At 42.2% G+C, this 20,757-nt stretch overlaps 1 long non-coding RNA gene across 4 annotated transcripts; it reads right to left on the bottom strand.

Moving 5' to 3' along the window:
- Window positions 1–5,264: 5,264 nt before the first annotated feature.
- LOC129656245 (uncharacterized) lies at window positions 5,265–20,091 on the bottom strand. Of its 4 annotated transcripts, none has more exons than XR_008716292.1 (4): window positions 18,001–20,086; window positions 17,770–17,855; window positions 12,584–13,429; window positions 5,265–5,805 (listed from the first exon to the last, which is right to left on the bottom strand). It is a non-coding gene; the product is annotated as an uncharacterized LOC129656245 (long non-coding RNA). The 4 variants fall into 4 exon arrangements; XR_008716295.1 differs by lacking the exon at window positions 5,265–5,805 and having other exon boundaries at window positions 11,728–13,429; window positions 18,001–18,158; window positions 18,728–20,091; XR_008716293.1 differs by lacking the exon at window positions 5,265–5,805 and having other exon boundaries at window positions 11,728–13,429; window positions 18,001–18,158; window positions 18,907–20,090.
- Window positions 20,092–20,757: the final 666 nt, after the last annotated feature.

Genomic DNA, 20,757 nt, shown 5'->3' on the forward strand with positions numbered 1-20,757 from the left:
GTCCCTTCTTCTCTGCCCTGCCCTTGTGAATCTTTTGGTCTCACTTCCTGCCATCTGTCCCTTTCACTCAGCCTTTCCTTGCATGTCCCAATCACCAGGAGTTCTCAAATTATGCCCCACAAAACTTGGGAGTTTTGCAAGCTTGGCCAATCTATTCCCTGTTACAATCCAGATACCTAGGCATTTCTAGTAAGCAGAGAGGGGAAAAATTGTAGTGGATTTGTAAATTTTGCTTGTAAATTTATCACTGGGCATTTCCCTCCTTCCTGTTCATGCTTTAGAACCCAGCTCAAATAACATCCTCCTCTGTGACTGCACTTAATCATCCTGTCCTCTCTGTTGCCTTTGTACTTAAGGACATTTTCCTGTTAGTGAGCTGATGATAATATTGCGTAGTTGTCTGTTTCCCTGGTCTATCACACCATCATACCTGAATCATCTTTGTGCCCCCCTGGCACAAGCTGGCTATTCAGTAAATACTCATTTTTCTTAAATGTTCCGGTGACTTTTTACTACTTGTCTATACTGGAATCTAATATGAAATGTTGATTTTAGCCAACAGTATATATTTTGTCAGTTTCCCAGGTGGTGCTAGTCGTAAAGAATCTGCCTGCCCATGCAGGAGACATAAGAGATGCGGGTTTGATCCCGGGGTTGGGAAGATCTCCTGGAGGAGGGCATGGCACCCTGGGTTAGGAAGGTCCCCTGGAGGAAGGCAAGGCAACCCACTCTTACCTGGAGAATTCCATGGACAGAGGAGCCTGGCAGGCTACAGTCCATAGAGTTGCAAAGAGTCAGACATGACTGAAGCAACTTAGCACACATGCATATATTTTATCATTTTATTTTCAGTCCACTGTATAAATTTTTGGTGTTTCTGAAAGAGCTCAGCTGTTTCTAGGTAGTACATTGACACAAACATGAGACCTCCAGGCACAGACAAATGTACCCTTACTCTCAGCTGAGCATCTGGAGGAGTAGAGGACTCAATCCTGGATCCCCCATACTCGTCTTTCCTATAATAAGCTCAAAGAGGCTTTTTATGGGTATTTAGAATACTTACTGGGTTTCCCTGGTAGCTCAGCTGGTAAAGAATCCATCTGCAATGCAGGAGTCCTGGGTTTGATCCCTGGGTTGGGAAGATTCCCCTGGAGGAGGGCATGGAAACCCACTCTAGTATTCTTACCTGGAGAATCTCCATGGATAGAGGAGCCTGGTGGGCCCCGTCCATGGGGTCACAAAGAGTCAGACATGACTAAGCAACTTAGCATAGCACAGCCCAGAATACTTATTAATGTTTCGTTTGTTCAACAAATTGTTGAATACCTACTATGTATACAAGACATTAATTTCATGGCCAGGAATATAGTAGTTAATAAAACAGATAAATTCTTGAACTTACATTCTAATGGGGGCAGGAAAGGATAATAATTAAAATTTATAATATGGAACATACAGTACATTAGACGGTGACAAGCAAGAGAGAGGGATAGAGCATGTGGTGATGGTGGGAAGGGATTGCAACATTATTTCAAAGATCAGGAATCCTCACTGGAAACGTGGTTTGGGCAAAGATTGGAAAAAAGAGAGCAACCAAGAGAGAAAACTTGAAGAAAAGTAACATTCCAGGTAGAGAAAACAATAAAAGGCTTTGAGGCAGGAAATGATGTGTTTGGAAAAGGGCAAGGAGGCTAGTGTAGCTGCAGTGGAGTGAGGGAGGGGAGGAATAACAGGGCATGAGGCTAGAGAGTTAATGGGATAGGAGTGGGGCAGAGACTTAATAGCCACAATAAAGACATAGGCTTGGAATCTGAGTGAGGTGGGAAGCCATTGAAGAGTTTTAAGCACAGGAATTACATTTCTATTTTAACAGAATCAGTCTGACTGAAGTACTGAAATAAGGAGACTAGTCAGAAGGCTATTGCAGTCATCCAAGAGGGGAGGCGGGCAACATAAGAGTCTTAGACCAAAGGGATGGCAGCAGAAGCAGTGGGATGTAGTCCAGATTCTGAATGTATTTTGAACGTACAGGCAAAAGGATTTCTTGAAAGGTTGGATGTAAGGTTTGAGAGAAACAAAAGAGTCAAGGATGATTTTAAAGTTTTTGGTCAGAGGCACTGGAAGGGTGAAGTTGCTATTGAAATGAAAACATCATCATTCTGCAGGGACAACTAGTTTGGAATGGGAAATCAAAAGTTCAGTTTTGGACATGTTAAGTTTGAGTTGCCTGTTAGTAGTGGTATGCTGGTAAATGTTTAACAGCTGGCTCTCTAGGGAAAAAAGCTGTGTGTGTGTGTGTGTGTGTGTGTGTGTGTGTACCATATCAGTTTGTTATAAAGTTTTCTGCTATAAATGATGCATAGCAAATAATTCACAAATAATAATAAAATATACAATACTCCTTATTGTAAATCCCCACATAGCCAATTTATACTTACAGAATGCTTTTTTCAATTTTTGCCAAACTGTATTGGTAGCCAACTAATGGCTGAATGAGTATAGTTCTAGGATGAATGTTTGCTGATATTTTCATTTGCATTATATGCAGAGTACATCAAGAGAAATGCTGGGCTGGAAGAAGCACAAGCTGGAATCAAGATTGCCGGGAGAAATCTCAATAACCTCAGATATGCAGATGACACCACCCTTATGGCAGAAAGTGAAGAGGAACTAAAAAGTCTCTTGATGAAAGTGAAAGAGGAGAGTGAAAAAGTTGGCTTAAAGCTCAACATTCAGAAAACTAAAATCACGGCATCTGGTCCCATCACTTCATGGCAAATAGATGGGGAAACAGTGGAAACAGTGTCAGACTTTATTTTTTGGGGCTCCAAAATCACTGCAGATAGTGATTGCAGGCATGAAATTAAGACGCTTACTCCTTGAAAGGAAAGCTATGACTAACCTAGACAGTATATTCAAAAGCAGAGACATTACTTTGCCAACAAAGGTCCGTCTAGTCAAGGCTACGGTTTTTCCAGTGGTCATGTATGAATGTGAGAGTTGGACTGAAGAAAGCTGAGTGCTGAAGAATTGATTCTTTTGAACTGTGGTGTTGGAGAAGACTCTTGCGAGTCCCTTGGACTGCAAGGAGATCCAACCAGTCCATTCTAAAAGAGATCAGTCCTGGGTGTTCTTTGGATAGACTGATGCTAAAGCTGAAACTCCAATACTTTGGCCACTTGATGCGAAGAATTGACTCATTGGAAAAGACTCTGATGATGGGAGGGATTGGAGGCAGGAGGAGAAGGGGATGACAGAGGATGAGATGGCTGGATGGCATCACCGACTCAATGGACATGAGTTTGGGTGAACTCTGGGAGTTGGTGATGGACAGGGAGGCCTGGCATGCTGCGATTCACGGAGTTGCAGAGTCAGACACGACTGAACGACTGAACTGAACTGAACTGAGATGAAAGTGAAACAATAAAGACATATTGGAATTCACTACAAAGACATAAGTGACTTCTATGCTGAATGGGTTAATAGTTTTCCAATAGAAGAAGACTAAGTCTAGGCAGTCAACATAACAATAAACCAAACTCTCATTGGTAGCATTTGTCAATTTCTATTGTATAATACTCTCACCATGGTTGATTTCAAGCTACCAACTTGATGTCACTGAACATGGAGTTAGGAAGGGATGCAAGAGTAGCACACCATTATATAGTATTCCCATAATACAAGGAGAATAGATGAAAATAACCCCAAGAGTATAAAAAATAATAAAATATACTGAAATAATTAGAATGATTAATTTTTAATTTTTATTTTTAATATATTTATTTTATTTTAAAAATGTACATAATTTAAATTTTTAGTAATGACAATGTTTAATACTCAGAGAAGGCAATGGCACCCAACTCCAGTACTCTTGCCTGGAAAATCACATGGATGGAGGAGCCGGGTAGGCTGCAGTCCATGGGGTCGCTAAGAGTCGGACACGACTGAGCGACTTCACTTTCACTTTTCACTTTCCTGCACTGGAGAAGGAAATGGCAACCCACTCCAGTGTTCTTGCCTGGAGAATCCCAGGGAAGGGGGAGCCTGGTGGGCTGCCATCTATGGGGTTGCACAGAGTCAGACACGACTGAAGTGACTTAGCATGTTTAATACTTAATACTCTGATACCTGTTCAGATCGTATGACTCTTTCACCCTTTTCAAGAAGGTTTGACAAAAGGCTGAAAAAATTCCTGAAAATGTAACAGTTGATATGAGGGGTCAACTCCAGATGCCACTCCTATCTCTAGTTAGGTTGGATATATGAGCCTGAATTTGGAGGAGAGATCTAGGTCAAAGATAGAAACTTACTGGATGATGATGGAGAGTTAGTATAGACAAGAGAACCAAAGATAGTCCTTGGGACTCCAAGATTCACCTTCAGGGAGATGAAGACATCAGGAAAATAGGAGAGAACCAGAAGAGAAGACTGAGAAAGAATAGCCAGAGGAAGTTATTGTTTAGTTGCTAAGTAGTGTCCAACCCTTTTGAGACCCCATGGATTGTAGCCCTCTAGGTTTATCTGTCCATGGGATTTTCCAGGCAAGAATACTTGAGTGGGGTGCCATTTCCTTCTCCAGGGGATCTTCCCCACTCAAGGATCAAACCCTCATGAACCTACATTTCCTGTATTACACGCAGATTCTTTACCACTGCACCACCTGGGAAGCCCTAGCCAGGGGAAGAATAAAAACCAAAAGAGCTCAATGTCATGGAGGTCAAGTGACACATTTCTCCCAAGAAAGAGAGAGCAATAAATTGGTTAAATGCTGCTGATAAATCTAATAAGAATAGGACTGAGAATGGAACATTGGATTTAACAATATGTCCTTCACCAATAAAGGGAATTAAACAAAAATATAATATTTTCATGCCTCTTTTTCTTTCTTTTTTTTTATTTTTTTAATTTTATTTTATTTTTAAACTTAACATAACTGTATTAGATTTGCCAAATATCAAAATGAATCCGCCACAGGTATACATGTGTTCCCCATCCTGAACCCTCCTCCCTCCTCCCTCCCCATTCCATCCCACTGGATCGTCCCAGTGCACCAGCCCCAAGCATCCAGTATCGTGCATCGAACCTGGACTGTTCATGCCTCTTTTTCATTGCTCATGCTGCTCCCTCTGCTTGAGTATGTTTTTTTCCCCCTTCCTTATCCTCAGAGCAAGCTCCCATCATACTTCTAGGCTTTATCAGTCTCAAAAGGAAACAGATGACACACTCAGATTAGGATAATTAGACAAAGGTTTATTCACAAGAAGTTCGTGATCCGAGCCACAGTCAGCTCCCGGTCTTGTTTTTGTTGACTGTATAGAGCTTCTCCATCTTTGGCTGCAAAGAATATAATCAATCTGATTTTGGTGTCAACCATATGGTGATGTCCATGTGTAGAGTCTTCTCTTGTGTTGTTGGAAGAGGGTGTTTGCTATAACCAGTGCATTCTCTTGGCAGAACTCTATTAGCCTTTGCCCTGCTTAATTCTGTACTCCAAGGCCAAATTTGCCTGTTACTCCAGGTGTTTCTTGACTTCCTACTTCTGCATTCCAGTCCCCTATAATGAAAAGTGCATCTTTCTTGGGTGTTAGTTCTAAGAAGTCTTGTAGGTCTTCATAGAACTGTTCAACTTCAGCTTCTTCAGCATTACTGGTTGGGGCATAGTCTTGGATTACCGTAATATTGAATGGTTTGCCTTGGAAACGAATAGAGATCATTCTGTCGTTTTTGAGACTGCATCCAAGTACTGCATTTTGGACTCTTTTGTTGACTATAATGGCTACTCCATTTCTTCTAAGGGATTTCTGCCTGCAGTAGTAGATATAATGGTCATCTGAGTTAAATTCACCCACTCCAGTCCATCTTAGTTCACTGATTCCTAGAATGTCGACGTTCATTCTTCTCATCTCCTGTTTAACCACTTCCAATTTGCCTTGATTCATGGACCTAACATTCCAGGTTCCTATGCAATATTGCTCTTTACAGCATTGAACCCTGCTTCTATCACCAGTCCATTCACAAATGGGTGCTGTTTTTGCTTTGGCTCCATCCCTTCACTCTTTCTGGAGTTATTTCTCCACTAATCTCCAGTAGCGTATTGGGCACCTACCGACCTGGGGAGTTCCTCTTTCAGTGTCCTATCTTTTTGCCTTTTCATACTGTTCATGGGGTTCTCAAGGCAAGAATACTGAAGTGGTTTGCCATTCCTTTCTCCAGTGGACCACATTCTGTCAGACTGCTCCACTATGACCTAGCCATCTTGGGTGGCCCCGCCTGGCATGGCTTAGTTTCATTGAGTTAGACAAGGCTGTGGTCTGTGTGATCAGATTGGCTAGTTGTCTGTGACTGTAGTTTCAGTCTGTCTGCCCTCTGATCAACTAGCTGACTGTGGCTCGGATCATGAACACCTTATTGCCAAATTCAGATGAAATTGAAGAAAGTGAAGAAAACCACTAGACCATTCAGGTATGACCTAAATCAAATTCCTTATGACTATACAGTGGAAGTGAGAAATAGATTTAAGGTACTAGATCTGATAGACAGACTGCCTGATGAACTATGGATGGAGGTTCGTGACATTGTACAGGAGACAGGAATCAAGACCATCCCCAAGAAAAAGAAATGCAAAAAAGCAAAATGGCTGTCTGAGGAGGCTTTACAAATAGCTGTGAAAAGAAGAGAAGCGAAAAGAAAAGGAGAAAAGGAGAGATATACCCATTTAAATGCAGAGTTCCAAAGAATAGCAAGAAAAGATAAGAAAGCCTTCCTCAGCGATCAATGCAAAGAAATAGAGGAAAACAATAGAATGGGAAAGACTAGAGATCTCTTCAAGAAAATTAGAGATACCAAGGGAACATTTCATGCAACGATGGGCTCAATGAAGGACAGAAATGGTATGGACCTAACAGAAGCAGAAGATATTAAGAAGAGTGGCAAGAATACACAGAACTGTACAAAAAAGATCTTCATGACCCAGATAATCACGATGGTGTGATCACTCACCTAGAGCCAGACATCCTGGAATGTGAAGTCAAGTGGGCCTTAGGAAGTATGACTATGAACAAAGCTAGTGGAGGTGATAGAATACCAGTTGAGCTATTTCAAATCCTGAAAGATGATGCTGTGAAAGTGCTGCACTCAATATGCCAGCACATTTGGAAAACTCAGCAGTGGCCACAGGACTGGAAAAGGTCAGTTTCATTCCAATCCCAAAGAAAGGCAATGCCAAAAAATACTCAAACTATCTCACAATTGCACTCATCTCACAGGCTAGTAAAGTAATGCTCAAAATTCTCCAAGCCAGGCTTCAGCAATACATGAACTATGAACTTCCAGATGTTCAAGCTGGTTTTAGAAAAGGCAGAGGAATCAGAGATCAAATTGCTAACATTCGCTGGATCATGGAAAAAGCAAGAGAGTTCCAGAAAAACATCTATTTTGGCTTTATTGACTATGCCAAAGCATTTGACTGTGTGGATCACAATAAACTGTGGAAAATTCTGAAAGAGATGGGAATACCAGAGCACCTGACCTGCTTCTTGAGAAACCTATATGCAGGTCAGGGAGCAACAGTTAGAACTGGACATGGAACAACAGACTGGTTCCAAATAGCAAAGGGAGTACGTCAAGGCTGTATATTGTCCCCCTGCTTATTTAACTTCTATGCAGAGCACATCACGAGAAACGCTGGGCTGGAGGAAGCACAAGCTGGAATCAAGACTGCCGGGGGAAATATCAATAACCTCAGATATGCAGAGGACACCACCCTTATGGCAGAAAGTGAAGAAGAACTAAAGAGCCTCTTGATGAACGTGAAAGAGGAGAGTGAAAAAGTTGACTTAAAGCTCAACATTCAGAAAACTAAGATCATGGCATCCGGTCCCATCACTTCATGGCAAATAGATGGGGAAACAGTGGCTAACTTTATTTTTCTGGGCTCCAAAATCACTGCAGATGGTGATTGCAGCCATAAAATTAAAAGATGCTTACTCCTTGGAAGGAAAGTTATGACCAACCTAGACAGCATATTAAAAAGCAGAGACATTATTTTGCCAACAAAGGTCCGTCTAGTCAAAGCTACGGTTTTTCCAGTGGTCATGTATGGATGTGAGCGTTGGACTGTGAAGAAAGGTGAGCGCCGAAGAATTGATGCTGTCGAACTGTGGTGTTAAAGAAGACTCTTGAGATTCCCTTGGACTTCAAGGAGATGCAACCAGTCCATCCTAAAGAAGATCAGTTCTGGGTGTTCTTTGGAAGGACTGATGTTGAAGCTGAAACTCCAATACTTTGGCCACCTGATGTGAAGAGCTGACTCATTTGAAAAGACTCTGATGCTGGGAAAGATTGTGGGCAGGAGAAGAGGACGACAGAGGATGAGATGGTTGGATGGCATCACCAACTGGATGGACATAGGTTTGGGTGGATTCCAGGAGTTGGTGATGGACAGGGAGGCCTGGCGTGCTGGGGTTCATGGGGTTGGAAAGAGTCGGATATGACTTAGCGACTGGACTGAACTGAACTAAACTGAACTTAATCACAAGGGGACTAATTTCAAACATGTGGGTGCGGTATAGAGGAAAAAAAGGGATAGTTTAGGAAGCTATCTGGGCTGTTCATACCCCTTGACCTGAATGGGTAGGGATAAAGGGGAGAGATTATGGAATGTGAAGAGTCCTATTCATCAAGACATCTTGAAGAGTGACCTTCAAAGGAGGGTCATAGCCAGCCCTAGGCAAGCTTACCAGGATGTAGCCTGGGAATTACTACCTGCCTGCCCTCTCACCAATCTTGTGCTAGGGTGTTAGCCCATACCTAAGCTGAAGCCAGTGAGCAAAGGAACCCATTGACTTACTCTGCACAGTTTCAGTGTACTGGGCAGACAGTAGATCTAAAGGATCAAACAGAAGGTATTCAGTGCAAAAGTCAGCTCAAAAAACAACTTCTCTTTGAGGCTTTTCTCAATACCTTTAGATAGTTAGATGCTCCTCTATTGTGCTTCCCTTTAATGTAGCACTTATACTTTATTGCTCTGATCCTCAGACCAGTTGCACCTTAGAATCACTTGTGGGGCGTTTAAAAAATACCAATATCCAGGGGAATGGGAGGAATTGGGAGACTGGGATTGATACATATACATTATCAATATTACAGGTAAAATAGATAACTAATGATAGCATAATGTAAAGCACAAAGAATGCTATTTAATGGACAGGTTAATCTGAATCGGAAGGAAGTCCAAAAAAAGGGGATATATATATGTATAGCTGATTCATTTTGCTATACAGTAGAAACTAACACAACATTGTAAAGTGATTATATTTTAACAAAAACTAGCTAAAAGCAAACCAAAATTAAACAATGAGCGTATAATAAGGTTCAGGGTCCACTGGAAGTCTATTATTCCACCAGCATGGATCTACCTAGTTGATTCTCATTAGTTTACATCATATCTTATGGCTGTGCACTGCCTCCCTCCCTCCTGTTTCAAGTCTGGAGCCCAAAAAGTAAGAGAGTTTCCAATGTGTTTTTCCCTCATAATATTCCCTATTATCAATATATGTGCATGTCTAAATAGCAAAAAAAAAAAAAAAAAAAACAAATACAAATATCCAGGTCCCATCACATACCAACTGAATCAGAAAGTATGGGAATAGAGACTCAACACTAATTAGTACTTTAAAAACAAATCTTCTGAGTGATTCTAAGATGCAACCAGGATTGAGAACCACTGCTGGCTGTCTTTGCTTACCCACCTGTTCCCTTGAGGAGGCTGTGAATGCTTTGAGTGCAGGACTGTGTCTGATTCAAACCCGTGTATTTAACCTGAAGCGTGGAACCTGATATGGACATTAAAGAGTATGACAACTTCACATGGTGTGCAATTCTGTTAGCGTTGTGGTATATATGTTGCCTAGGGACTTGTTTTTCAAACTATGTATTTCAAATCATTAGTAGGTTATAGAATCAGTTTAGTGAGAAGGCAATGGCAACCCACTCTAGTACTTTTGCCTGGAAAATCCCATGGACAGAGGAGCCTGCTAGGCTGCAGTCCATGGGGTCTAAGACTCTAAGAGTCGGAAACAACTGAGCAACTTCACTTTCACTTTTCACTTTCATGCATTGGAGAAGGAAATGGCGACCCACTCCAGTGTTCTTGCCTGGAGAATCCCAAGGACGGCAGAGCCTGAAGGGCTGCCGTCTATGGGGTTGCACAGAGTCGGACACGACTGAAGCAACTCAGCAGCAGCAGCAGCAATGGCTCAGAACAGCATGAAAACAAAACAAAAGAATAGAAAATATTGAGTGTGTCCCCCATAGTAAGGATTAGTATAATATTGTGAAACAGGTATGTGTGATCTAAAGTATAAGGTAAACTATGTTTCTGCTATGTTCAGTTCAGTTCAGTTCAGTCACTCAGTTGTGTCCAACTCTTTGCGATCCCGTGAACTACAGCACGACAGGCCTCCCTGTCCATCACCAACTCCCGGAGTCCACCCAAACCCATGTCCATCGAGTTTGTGATGCCATCCAACCATCTCATCTTCTGTCGTCCCCTTCTCCTCCTGCCCTCAATCTTTCCTAGCATCAGAGTCTTTTCAAATGAGTCAGCTCTTTGCATCAGGTGGCCAAAGTATTGGAGTTTCAGCTTTAGCATCAGTCCTTCCAATGAACACCCAGAACTGATCTCCTTTAGGATGGACTGGTTGGATCTCCTGGCAGTCCAAGGGACTCTCAAGAGTCTTCTCCAACACCACAGTTCAACAGCATCAATTCTTCGGCACTCAGCTTTCTTCACAGTCTAATGCTCACAGCCATACATGACCACTGGAAAAACTGTAACCTTGAATAGACGGACCTTTGTTGACAAAGTAATGTCTCTGCTTTTGAATATGCTATCTAGGTTGGTCATAACTTTCCTTCCAAGGAGTGTCTTTTAATTTTATGGCTGCAATCACCATCTGCAGTGATTTTGGAGCCCAGAAAAATAAAGTTAGCCACTGTTTCCACTGTTTCCCCATCTATTCCCCATCACCATGAGGTGATGGGACTGGATGCCATGATCTTAATTTTCTGAATGTTGAGCTTTAAGCCAACTTTTTCACTCTCCTCTTTCACGTTCATCAAGAGGCTCTTTAGTTCTTCTTCACTTTCTGCCATAAGGGTGGTGTCCTCTGCATATCTGAGTTTATTGATATTTCCCCCGGCAGTCTTGATTCCAGTTTGTGCTTCCTCCAGCCCAGTGTTTCTCATGATGTACTCTGCATAGAAGTTAAATAAGCAGGGGGACAATATACAGCCTTGACGTACTCCCTTTGCTATTTGGAACCAGTCTGTTGTTCCATGTCCAGTTCTAACTGTTGCTTCCTGACCTGCATATAGGTTTCTCAAGAGGCAGGTCAGGTGGCCTGGTATTCCCATCTGTTTCAGAGTTTTCCACAGTTTATTGTGATCCACACAGTCAAAGGCTTTGGCATAGTCAATAAAGCCGAAATAGATGTTTTCTGGAACTCTCTTGCTTTTTCTATGATCCAGCGGATGTTCTGCTATGGGTTGCACTCAAAATGCTAGAAATCCACTGACCTAGGGCAAGTAATATAACTCCCTCGGCTTCTGTTTTGTTATCTTTAATATGGGGATAATAATAGTACCTCCTGCTTCATGGGATTGTAATGAAGATTAAATAAACCAACATATGTAAAGTACTTGGTGTCTAGCACAGAGTAAATAATCAACAACAGCTGTTTTATTGTTCAACAACAAAAAACATTTTTGAAAAGCAGAATATAAAATTGTTTATCCTATGATTACTGCTGTCTAGTTAGGCACAGAGATAGATAATGGCATTCTGTCTATTTTAGATCAGTTATTATTGGTACATGCTAAAGCAATAAATAACCTTTTACAAATAGGAAGCTGTGTACCCAACCTCTTTCCTTTTCTTGAGGCCAGGAATGTTGTGGGGCCTGACTGGGGTGGTGAAATTACTGCCTTACATTCTATCCGAGGCTCCGTCCTATTAATATCTCTACTGCATCTGACCAGTTCCCACAGGCTATCTCTGCACCTGCTCCTGGAAAATTAACACAGCTCTGTTTAGAGTCCCTGAGAGGAGGAACTCAGCAGGGCTTATTTATTTAAATATCCAAAGCACTTAGCATCATGTCTGGCACTCAATAAATATGGGATAAATTGAATTGAACTATTGATAACTATTGTGTGACCTTGATCAAGTCACTCCCACTCTGGACTGGAGTTTCCTGTATAAGGTAAGGAAGGTTGCATGGAAGGTTAGATGTAGAAGGCAACTCTGATTTTATAAGTGAGGAAGCTAAGATTCAACTAGGAAAAGGGACCTGCCCAGGTTCACACCACATGTTAGTAGAGGGGCAGGGGCTATAGCTGAAGTCTCTCCACTCAATGATAAAGCACTTTCTATGGCATTGTATTGTCAATCTAATTCTTTAATTCTAGGAAGACAACAGACTAAAAATAAACATGTAGCAGGAATAGATCTTGAAAAATATAATGCGGTGTACTGAAGTAAGTTACAGGGACTTCCTTCCTGGTCCAGTGGTTGAGAACTCACCTTGAAGTACGGGAGATGTGGGTCCCATCCTTCGTCAGGGAAATAAGATCCCACAGGCCTGTAAGCAGCTAAGCCCAAGTGCCACGACTAGACAATCCATGTGCCTCAACGAAATATCCTACATGACACGGTGAGGATCCTGTGTGCCACAGTGAGGACCCAACACAGCCAAATAAATTAATAAATATTTTTTTAAAAAAGTAAGTTACAGAATGAGATACATAACTCAGCACCATTTGGTTGGATGTAAAATACGTTCAACACAATATGAAAACACATATTTGCAATACAAAGTTACACAATAAACACATGAAAGAGTTTACCTATAGGGTTTGGGAGAAGAAAGAGGGTAAAAGGGAATAAATAAGTAGATAAGACAAAGACCAAAGACAACCGAGTAGTATGTTTAACTCAACTCTCTGCTTTTGCGGTCAAAAAATAAAATAGGTTCTGCTTTCTCGTGGATCTTATTTCTAGCAGTATGTGTAAAGTTCATAGTCTTTGTCATTGATTTCTAAAACCTGTCCTCCTCTCCCTGGCCTCTACCCTCATGTGGGCCTCAGCTTCTCTCACTGGGACTCCTGGAGCAGCTTTCTCCTTGGTCTCTCTGCCTCCACTCTTGCCCCATTCAACCCAATCCAAGCCAATCTGTAGAGCAACCAGGATAATCCTTGTCATACGAATATCGGATCCTGGGATTTTCTTGTTGGTCCAGTTACTGGGAGTCCACCTGCCAATGTAGGGGACACGGGTTCAATTCCTGGTCTGGGAGGATTCCACATGGCTTGGAGCAGCTGAGTCCAGGTGCCACAACTACTGAAGCCCACATGCTCTAGAGACCATGGTCTGCAACAAGAGAAGCCAGCATAATGAGAAGCCTGCACATCGCAACTTCAGAAAGCCCACATGCAACAGCAAAGACCCATGTCAGCCAAAGCAGCAACAACAAAATGGTCCTGGTTCACCACTATTTAAATACCTTCAGTAGCTTAGTCTGTGACCAAATGACCTAGGCAGTGTGGAGCAGTGATCAAGCATGCTGGAATTATCATTGGTGTGTTCTGCCACATTCTGTGGGATTTTAAGCAAGGTAATTAACCTCACTGTGCCTCAATTTCCTCATCTATAGAATAGAAATAAAAGCACCTACTCATTGTGTGGTTGGTGGATTAAATAAATGTAAACATGTAAAGTATTCCAAACAATGTCTGTCATACCACAAACATTTAGCTATCATGACTGTTATTCTCAGGCCCTTGACAGTTTGGGCCCCATGTAACCCCTCAGTCTCATTTCCTGCCTCTTCCTTCTAGTTTCTGATGCCTGTAAGGGCTTGCCTCCTCTCCCTTGCATGGTAGACTCCCACTTGATTAGAAATCGCCTTCTCCAGGAAGTCATGCTTCAGTCACTCCGGAAGCCCTGCTCATGCCCCCTTCTAGTCACTACCTCCCAAGTCCTCAATCTTGACTTTTGGCAGTATAGATTACTTCTTCCTGTTTTTGTACTTTAAGTGTAATCATACAGAATGTACTATCTAGCTTTATTCACTCGTCATATGTTTCACTTTTGGCAGTATGGATTACTTTTTTCAGTCGTTGTATGTTTCACTCAGTCATCAATATCTCATCTCTTTGTGTATAGTTGTAGATCGTTCATCCTCTTACTGTGTGCATACTATTAAGTTGTATGAACATGCTACAACTTTATCCATTCTACTGTTGCTGTTGAGGGGCACTCAATAAATATTTCATGAATAAATGAAGAAATCTGTCCATTCTGCTACATTATGAATTACTTGAGGAAAGAGACTAGGTTTTATTTATAAGTCCCCAGTACCTAGCACAGGGCCTGGCACTTGGTGGGAGCCCAGTGAATATTTAAGAAATGAACTGATGCATGATTCCCCTGAGAATTTGTAATTAAACTGGTCATTTCCACATCCTCTGTGGGGCCCCAGCTTCAGATCCCTGGGTGATGCAGGTGAGTTGCTAGGCAACAGCATGAGGTTGGCTCCGGGGTCACAGTGGAGAGTGTGCTGCGGAGGAGGCTGAGGCCGAGGTAATTGGAAACACTTCTATTCAGCAGCCTCTGAACTGTCTCTGGTTTCGCCCCTCCAGCCCATCCCCCACACAGCTGCAGGAGGGATCTTTCTAAAATGGGCGTGGACACAGCACTCTTCTAATCCAAGAACTTTGGGGTCTCAGTTGAGAGAACTAAGGTTCTGAGATTTGAAGTAACTTGCCCAATGTCCACCAAATGAGTAAAGTGCAGAGCTAAACCCAGATTTGTCTGATTTTAAAGCTCAAACCGTCTCCAGTATTTTGATTTTGGACAAGTTGGATCTGGAGTGTCCGCAGATCCTCAGGAGGAGTGATTCAAGAGTTTGTGGGTCACACTGATGCCCTCCCCATGAAGGTTTCAGTGGGGTAACTGCTTCAGCAATAAGCAAGAACTAGAAGGCTGGGAGATCAACTCCATGTAGGACAGAGATGACCTTGATGGTTCCCTCCAACTTGGTATCTGGGGTCCCAGTTGGTGGACTTTGATCCAGAGAGCAGCAACATCAGAACCCCAGAACTCTCTGCCTAAACTCTCTTGATGCCAGAAAGACACAACAGAGTGGTAAGTACTTGACCCAGACTGGAAGGACAGAGGAGGGCTGCCAGGAAAGGATTCTGGGACAAAGGGAATTCCCTGGCTGTTCCGTGGTTAGAACTCTGCACTTTGACTGCTGATGGCCTGGGGTTCAATTCCTGGTTAGGGAATTAAGATCCCACAAGCTGTGTAGTCAAAAATAAATAAATAAAGTTCTTACAAGCATTCATTCATCCATTCCACAAATATTTCTTGGTTGAGCCATGTGCCCTATGCTTTAATCATACTGAACTTCTCACTGCTCCTAACACAATAAACAAACGCTCTATGCTCATCCAGCCTTAACATATATACACAGTTCTATGGGAAACCATGGCAATAAGTCAGTCTAGGTGTGGGATGGAGAAAGGGCTTGTGAAGGAAGGCTTCCAGGAGGAAGTGTTAACCGAACTGTTACCAGAAACATGTATAGAGTTAACTGGGTTAGGAACAGGGAACAGGGAAGTGGTTTAGATAGAGGAACAACATGTGTAAAAGTTCAAAGGCAAGATAGCATGGTGCATTTGGATAACTGGAAGAAGCTTCTCACAGCAGATTCTTACATGTTCTTCAAATATGTCCTCTCTCCTTATAGAGCTGTTCCCAGTTATTCCAAGGAGACTTGCATCCTCTCCTGTTCCCTGAAGACTTACAATGTCTCTTTTTAGTGGATTCATTATATTGTCATTTATCTGGATTGTAATATTTTGTGTGTATTTGTCTTTTCTCCTAAAGACTATAAGTTCCTTGAAGGCAGGGAACTATGTCTGATTCTGCTTTGCGACAGCAACTAGTAAATACTGCTACTATCCCCTTCTATCGCCAAATGAAAGCAGATATTTTTTCTGCTCAAAACTGAGAGAAGACTGGAGTGCTGTCCCTTCCACTCAGGGACCCCTGATTACAACTTAGAACCCACTAGCTCAGTGTTACATGCTCAGTTTCCCTTAGACCTTCCTACTTTCCCCTTTCTTTTGTTCACTCCCTTGTACCATCTGTGAGTACCTGTCCATCTCCTCCCCAGACTGCAAGTCCTGGGACAGCATGAATCAGGATGGATTAATACCCTGGCTCCTCAGTGTCCTAGTACAATGCCTAGCACATGAGGAGTGCTTCTCCTTAATCACATGTGAAGGACAAATATGAAGAACAAAGAGTCTGAATAATACATTCAGGGTGATTACAGACTCTAATTTAACTCAAAGACATCCCATTAAAAAATTCTTCTTTCCTGGTAGCAATTTTCTATTTGGGGCCAGTGACTTGGTTTATTGAAAGACCTTAAAGTGCTGTCAACTTGAGCCAAAGAAGGTTCAGAAAGCCTTTTCTTGGCAGGGACTCAATCCTTTCCTTCTATTATGTCAGTTGCTTTAAACAAAAAGGGATTTAAAAAATCTTTTTTAATTGATTCTCTTGTAAACACTCAAAGAAAGAATGTGTGTTCTGTGGCTGGGCTGTGATTGACTCTAAGAATAAACTGGAGGTCTCTTAATTGTAAAGACACGAAATGTCTGAACCTTTCCTCCTACATATTGAGTGTAATTGGCAATAATTTCCCCCTCCCCCACTCCCTGATTGAGAGACAGCTCACTTCCTATTAGAAGAAAACCAGATCACTAACCTGGGAACCTGAGTCTTGGAAAGAGTTTACTTTACTAGAGCATGCTTCCAGAGGGAGTAGAAAGCAGGAAGCCTGCATTTTCTCTCTGCTTCAGTCCACCTGGTACCTGGACTTATCACCACACTTATGATTGGCCTCAGCTTTCCCTCTTTCCTCTTGGGACACTTCACAGCCTTCGAAATATTTGGGCAGATGTTTCCTGTGGAAAATATTCCAGAGGGCTGCCCTCCGTTATGTGAGTTTCTGGTAGAAGTATCAAAGGTTTGAAGCTGGGCCGTGTATTGAGATCCTAGGAGGTATATTGTACTTCTAAAAGATCTGTTGTAATAGTAGAAAATTCCTTCTTAGAAATTTCTTCACATTGCCAACAATCAAACCTCTTTTCTTCAGCAGGCATACTTTGAAATTTGTCATCCTCCTGACCCCACCATTTATTGACTATATGGTTTGGGACAAGCTGCCCAAACATCTCCAAAACTCAATTTCTTTTTCAGAAATAAAAGTTGCTTTTGAAATAACAAAGTCGTTATGAGGTGGAGAAATAGGCATGTGAAAGATCCTGGCACATAGTAATCACTAATAAATTATAACAATTATTAGTGTTATACCTTGACACCAAAGGGTCAGTTTGGTTCCATATAAACACTTCAACTGGAGTTAGAGTATTCCTCTAGGCTTCCCTTCCTGCCTGCTGCTTTGTACCACCTAGTCTATTCTTTCCTGGGGTCCTGCTTGGCTTCCCATCTTGACTCTTCCTTCTCATCTTGCTCTGTTTACATGTAGTAATCTTGTTCCAATGCCTGGTTTGTAACTGACCAGACAATATTTGATCAATCACTAAATGTATTTAGGGTTTGTATTAGTTTGCTAGGGCTGCTTAATAAAACACCACAGACTAGATGGCTTCAAGAATAGAAATTTAGGGACTTACCTGGTGGTACAGTGGTTAAGACTTTGCTTTCCAATGCAGGAGGGTACAGGTTTGATCCCTTGTTGGGGAGCTAAGATCTCACATGCCTTGCGGTCAAAAAACCAAAACATTAAAAATAAAAACCAAAAAACTAGAAGCAGTACTGTAACAAACTCAATAAAGACTTCAAAAAAAGGGTCCACATCTAAAAAAAATTAAAAAAAAAATAAGAACAGAAATTTGTTTTCTCACACTTCTGGAAGCTAGAAGTCCAAGATGAAGGTATCTGTAGGGTCTGGTTTCTCCTGAGGCCTCTCTCCTTGGCTTACAAGTGGCCACCTTCTCATTGTATCCTCACACGGTGGTCCCTCTGTCCACATATGCCCACAGTGACCTTGTGTCCAGATTTCCTTCTCTCAGAAGGACAGATTGAATTAGGCCCATCTTAACGGACTCATTTTAACTTAATCACGTCCTTAAAGGCTCTGTTTCCTAATATAGTCACATTCTGAGGTACTTCAACATAGGAAGTTTGACAGAAGACAGAATTCAGCCCGTAACAGGGTTCTAAGCAGCAAGCAACAGAAACTGACTCATTGATTTCAGCAGGAAAACAAATTATTAAAAGCACATTAAAAAGGTGGAGGTGGGAGGGCCATTGAGGATTTCACAGAATCACAGCAAAGGCACGGAAAATACACAGCAGTGAGAAAAGGTGAGGCGGTGAGTAACTAACCCACAACGCAAACCACATCACCGAGCCAGTCTGGTGAGAGCACTGCTGCCGGGACCAGTGGAATTGCCATCTCTGAATCCTGTATGCTGCCACGGTCCCCACCCCACAGAAACTCAGCATGCCGGCTGCTGCTCCCACTTTGCCACCAGAATGGATTTTCTGTGGCCCCTCCTCCTCTGGGTCACCAGCCCCAGATTCAAAGTTTGGGGTGACTATGTCTGATTGGAGGACACAAGCCCTTACTTAGTTGCAAATGACGCTGGGGAAACAATCATCTTGTGTTTTCTGACTCTCTATAAGGCTCTGCCTTCCACCAAGACTCAAGGAGTCTCCCAATATAAAGAGGAGGCTCAGAGGTGAGAAGTGGCCTCCTGATCTAAGGATAGAGATTGGACACAAGGTTCCACAACACAGAGACATACCCCCACATGCACTGAATTCATTAGTTTCTTCATTGATATTCTCAATCTCTTTTGGAAGTTTCTTAAACTGCCCAGCCCTGTGCTAGGCAGAGGTGGGAGATGAAAAAGGAGAAGCCATGTCTGTGCTCTTTTTTTCTTTGCTGTGCTTGCTGCTTGCAGGATCTCAGTTCCCCCAACAGGGATCCAGCCCAGGCCACAGCAGTGAAAGACCAGAATCCTAACCAGTGGGTCTGTGTTCTTAAGAAGCTTATAATCTGGCTCTGGAGAAAAAAAGGTCTGCAGTGGAGCTAAGAATGTGGTCCCAGGAAAGGTCTGCTGGTCACCTGGATTCATTTTCACAGACTGGTACATTACCAGGGTCCAGCATCCTGACAGGCTCAGAACTTTGATGTTTATGGCACTTGACAATGACTACATCTCTCAGATTAGAGACATATCTCAGACCCACATTAACAAAGATCACTATAACTGATGCATAAACCAGGGGTCCATTTATTAATTCTCAAAAAGAAAGTGCTATTTTCAAAGCCAATTTAATTTGCAAAATAGACCAGAATATTCACATCAGAAGATTCATGCATTTTCTAATGGGGAGCCAAGTATCAGAGGGTAGCCTGGTGGTAGGTCTGGAATCGGAGGAAAGGGTGTGAGTCAATCTCAAGAGAGACCTCTCCATCACTCTACTCATTTCAGCTGTTTCTCAACCCTGATTGCACTTTAGAAGCATCTGGGGAGATTTCTTAAGCACTCATGCTTGGGCCCTCTCTTCGAGATTCTGATTCAGTTGGTTATGCGCCTTGCTGTGCTGTGCTCAGTTGTGTTCAACTTTTTGCAACCCCCTGGACTGTAACCCTCCAGGCTCCTCTGTCCATGGGATTTCCCAGGCAAGTATACTGGAGTGGCTTGTAATTTCCTCTTCCAAGGGATCTTCCTGACCCAGAAATCGAACCTGCGTCTCCTATGTCTTCTGCATTGCAGACGGATTCTTTACCACTGAGCCACCAGGGAAGCTCTTTCAGTTGGTTATGGCCAAGCCCAAATAGGAATCTTACTTTAAGAGTAGCTGAGGCAAGTCTAATATGCAGCAAAGGGCTGTTTTCTAGGTCTTGTCAAGAAAATCATATTGTTAACATTGCTTAGCTAAAATTTCTTACCCCCGGGTAGTACCTGGAGAGACACCTGTGACTTTACCTTTTCAGGTTTCCGTGGTTGACCATTCTTGTTTTTCTATTCACACAGATGTTCTCCAAACAGGATACAGTACAGTTGAAAATGATTTCCACTCATTAAATTGCAGTCAGTTTCTAGGAACACTTCCAGATCACCTTGGCATCTTGGTCTGAGAGTTTTGAGTGTTTCCAAACTTCTCTGACAGTTTTACACACAGGCTCTTAGTTTCCTACAGATGTTTAATTTCACTTATGGAGAGTGGATTTTATTTCAGGGGCAACTTTATTCTCTGTCTTTTTGAGGATGCCTCATTGTTTGTCATCAAGTATCCAGAAAATAATCTAAGGCTGTGGAAATTCAAAGAGAAAGTTGTAGTACAGTGAATTAACTCTGATTATTATGCACACAGTGGTGGCTCAATGGAAAGAACCAGAGAGGTTTTGATCTTCTGGGGATATGTGACTTTGGGCAAAAGGCTATCATCCTGAGCTTCATCTGCAACTTAGCCTTTAGAGTTGTGGTGAGCAATAAAGATACTGTATGAAAAATCCTTATCATGATGTAGGCACTCAATGAAAATAACTTTTAATATTGATATTATTGACAGAATCTGTTTTTCCAAAGTTAGGGAGTATTTCCTCAGAACCAAACTCCCTCTCCAGTTTTTTAGAACAGTAATTT

The sequence above is a fragment of the Bubalus kerabau genome, chromosome 6 (genome assembly GCF_029407905.1).
Source record: "Bubalus kerabau isolate K-KA32 ecotype Philippines breed swamp buffalo chromosome 6, PCC_UOA_SB_1v2, whole genome shotgun sequence".
NCBI classification, from domain to species: domain Eukaryota; kingdom Metazoa; phylum Chordata; class Mammalia; order Artiodactyla; family Bovidae; genus Bubalus; species Bubalus kerabau.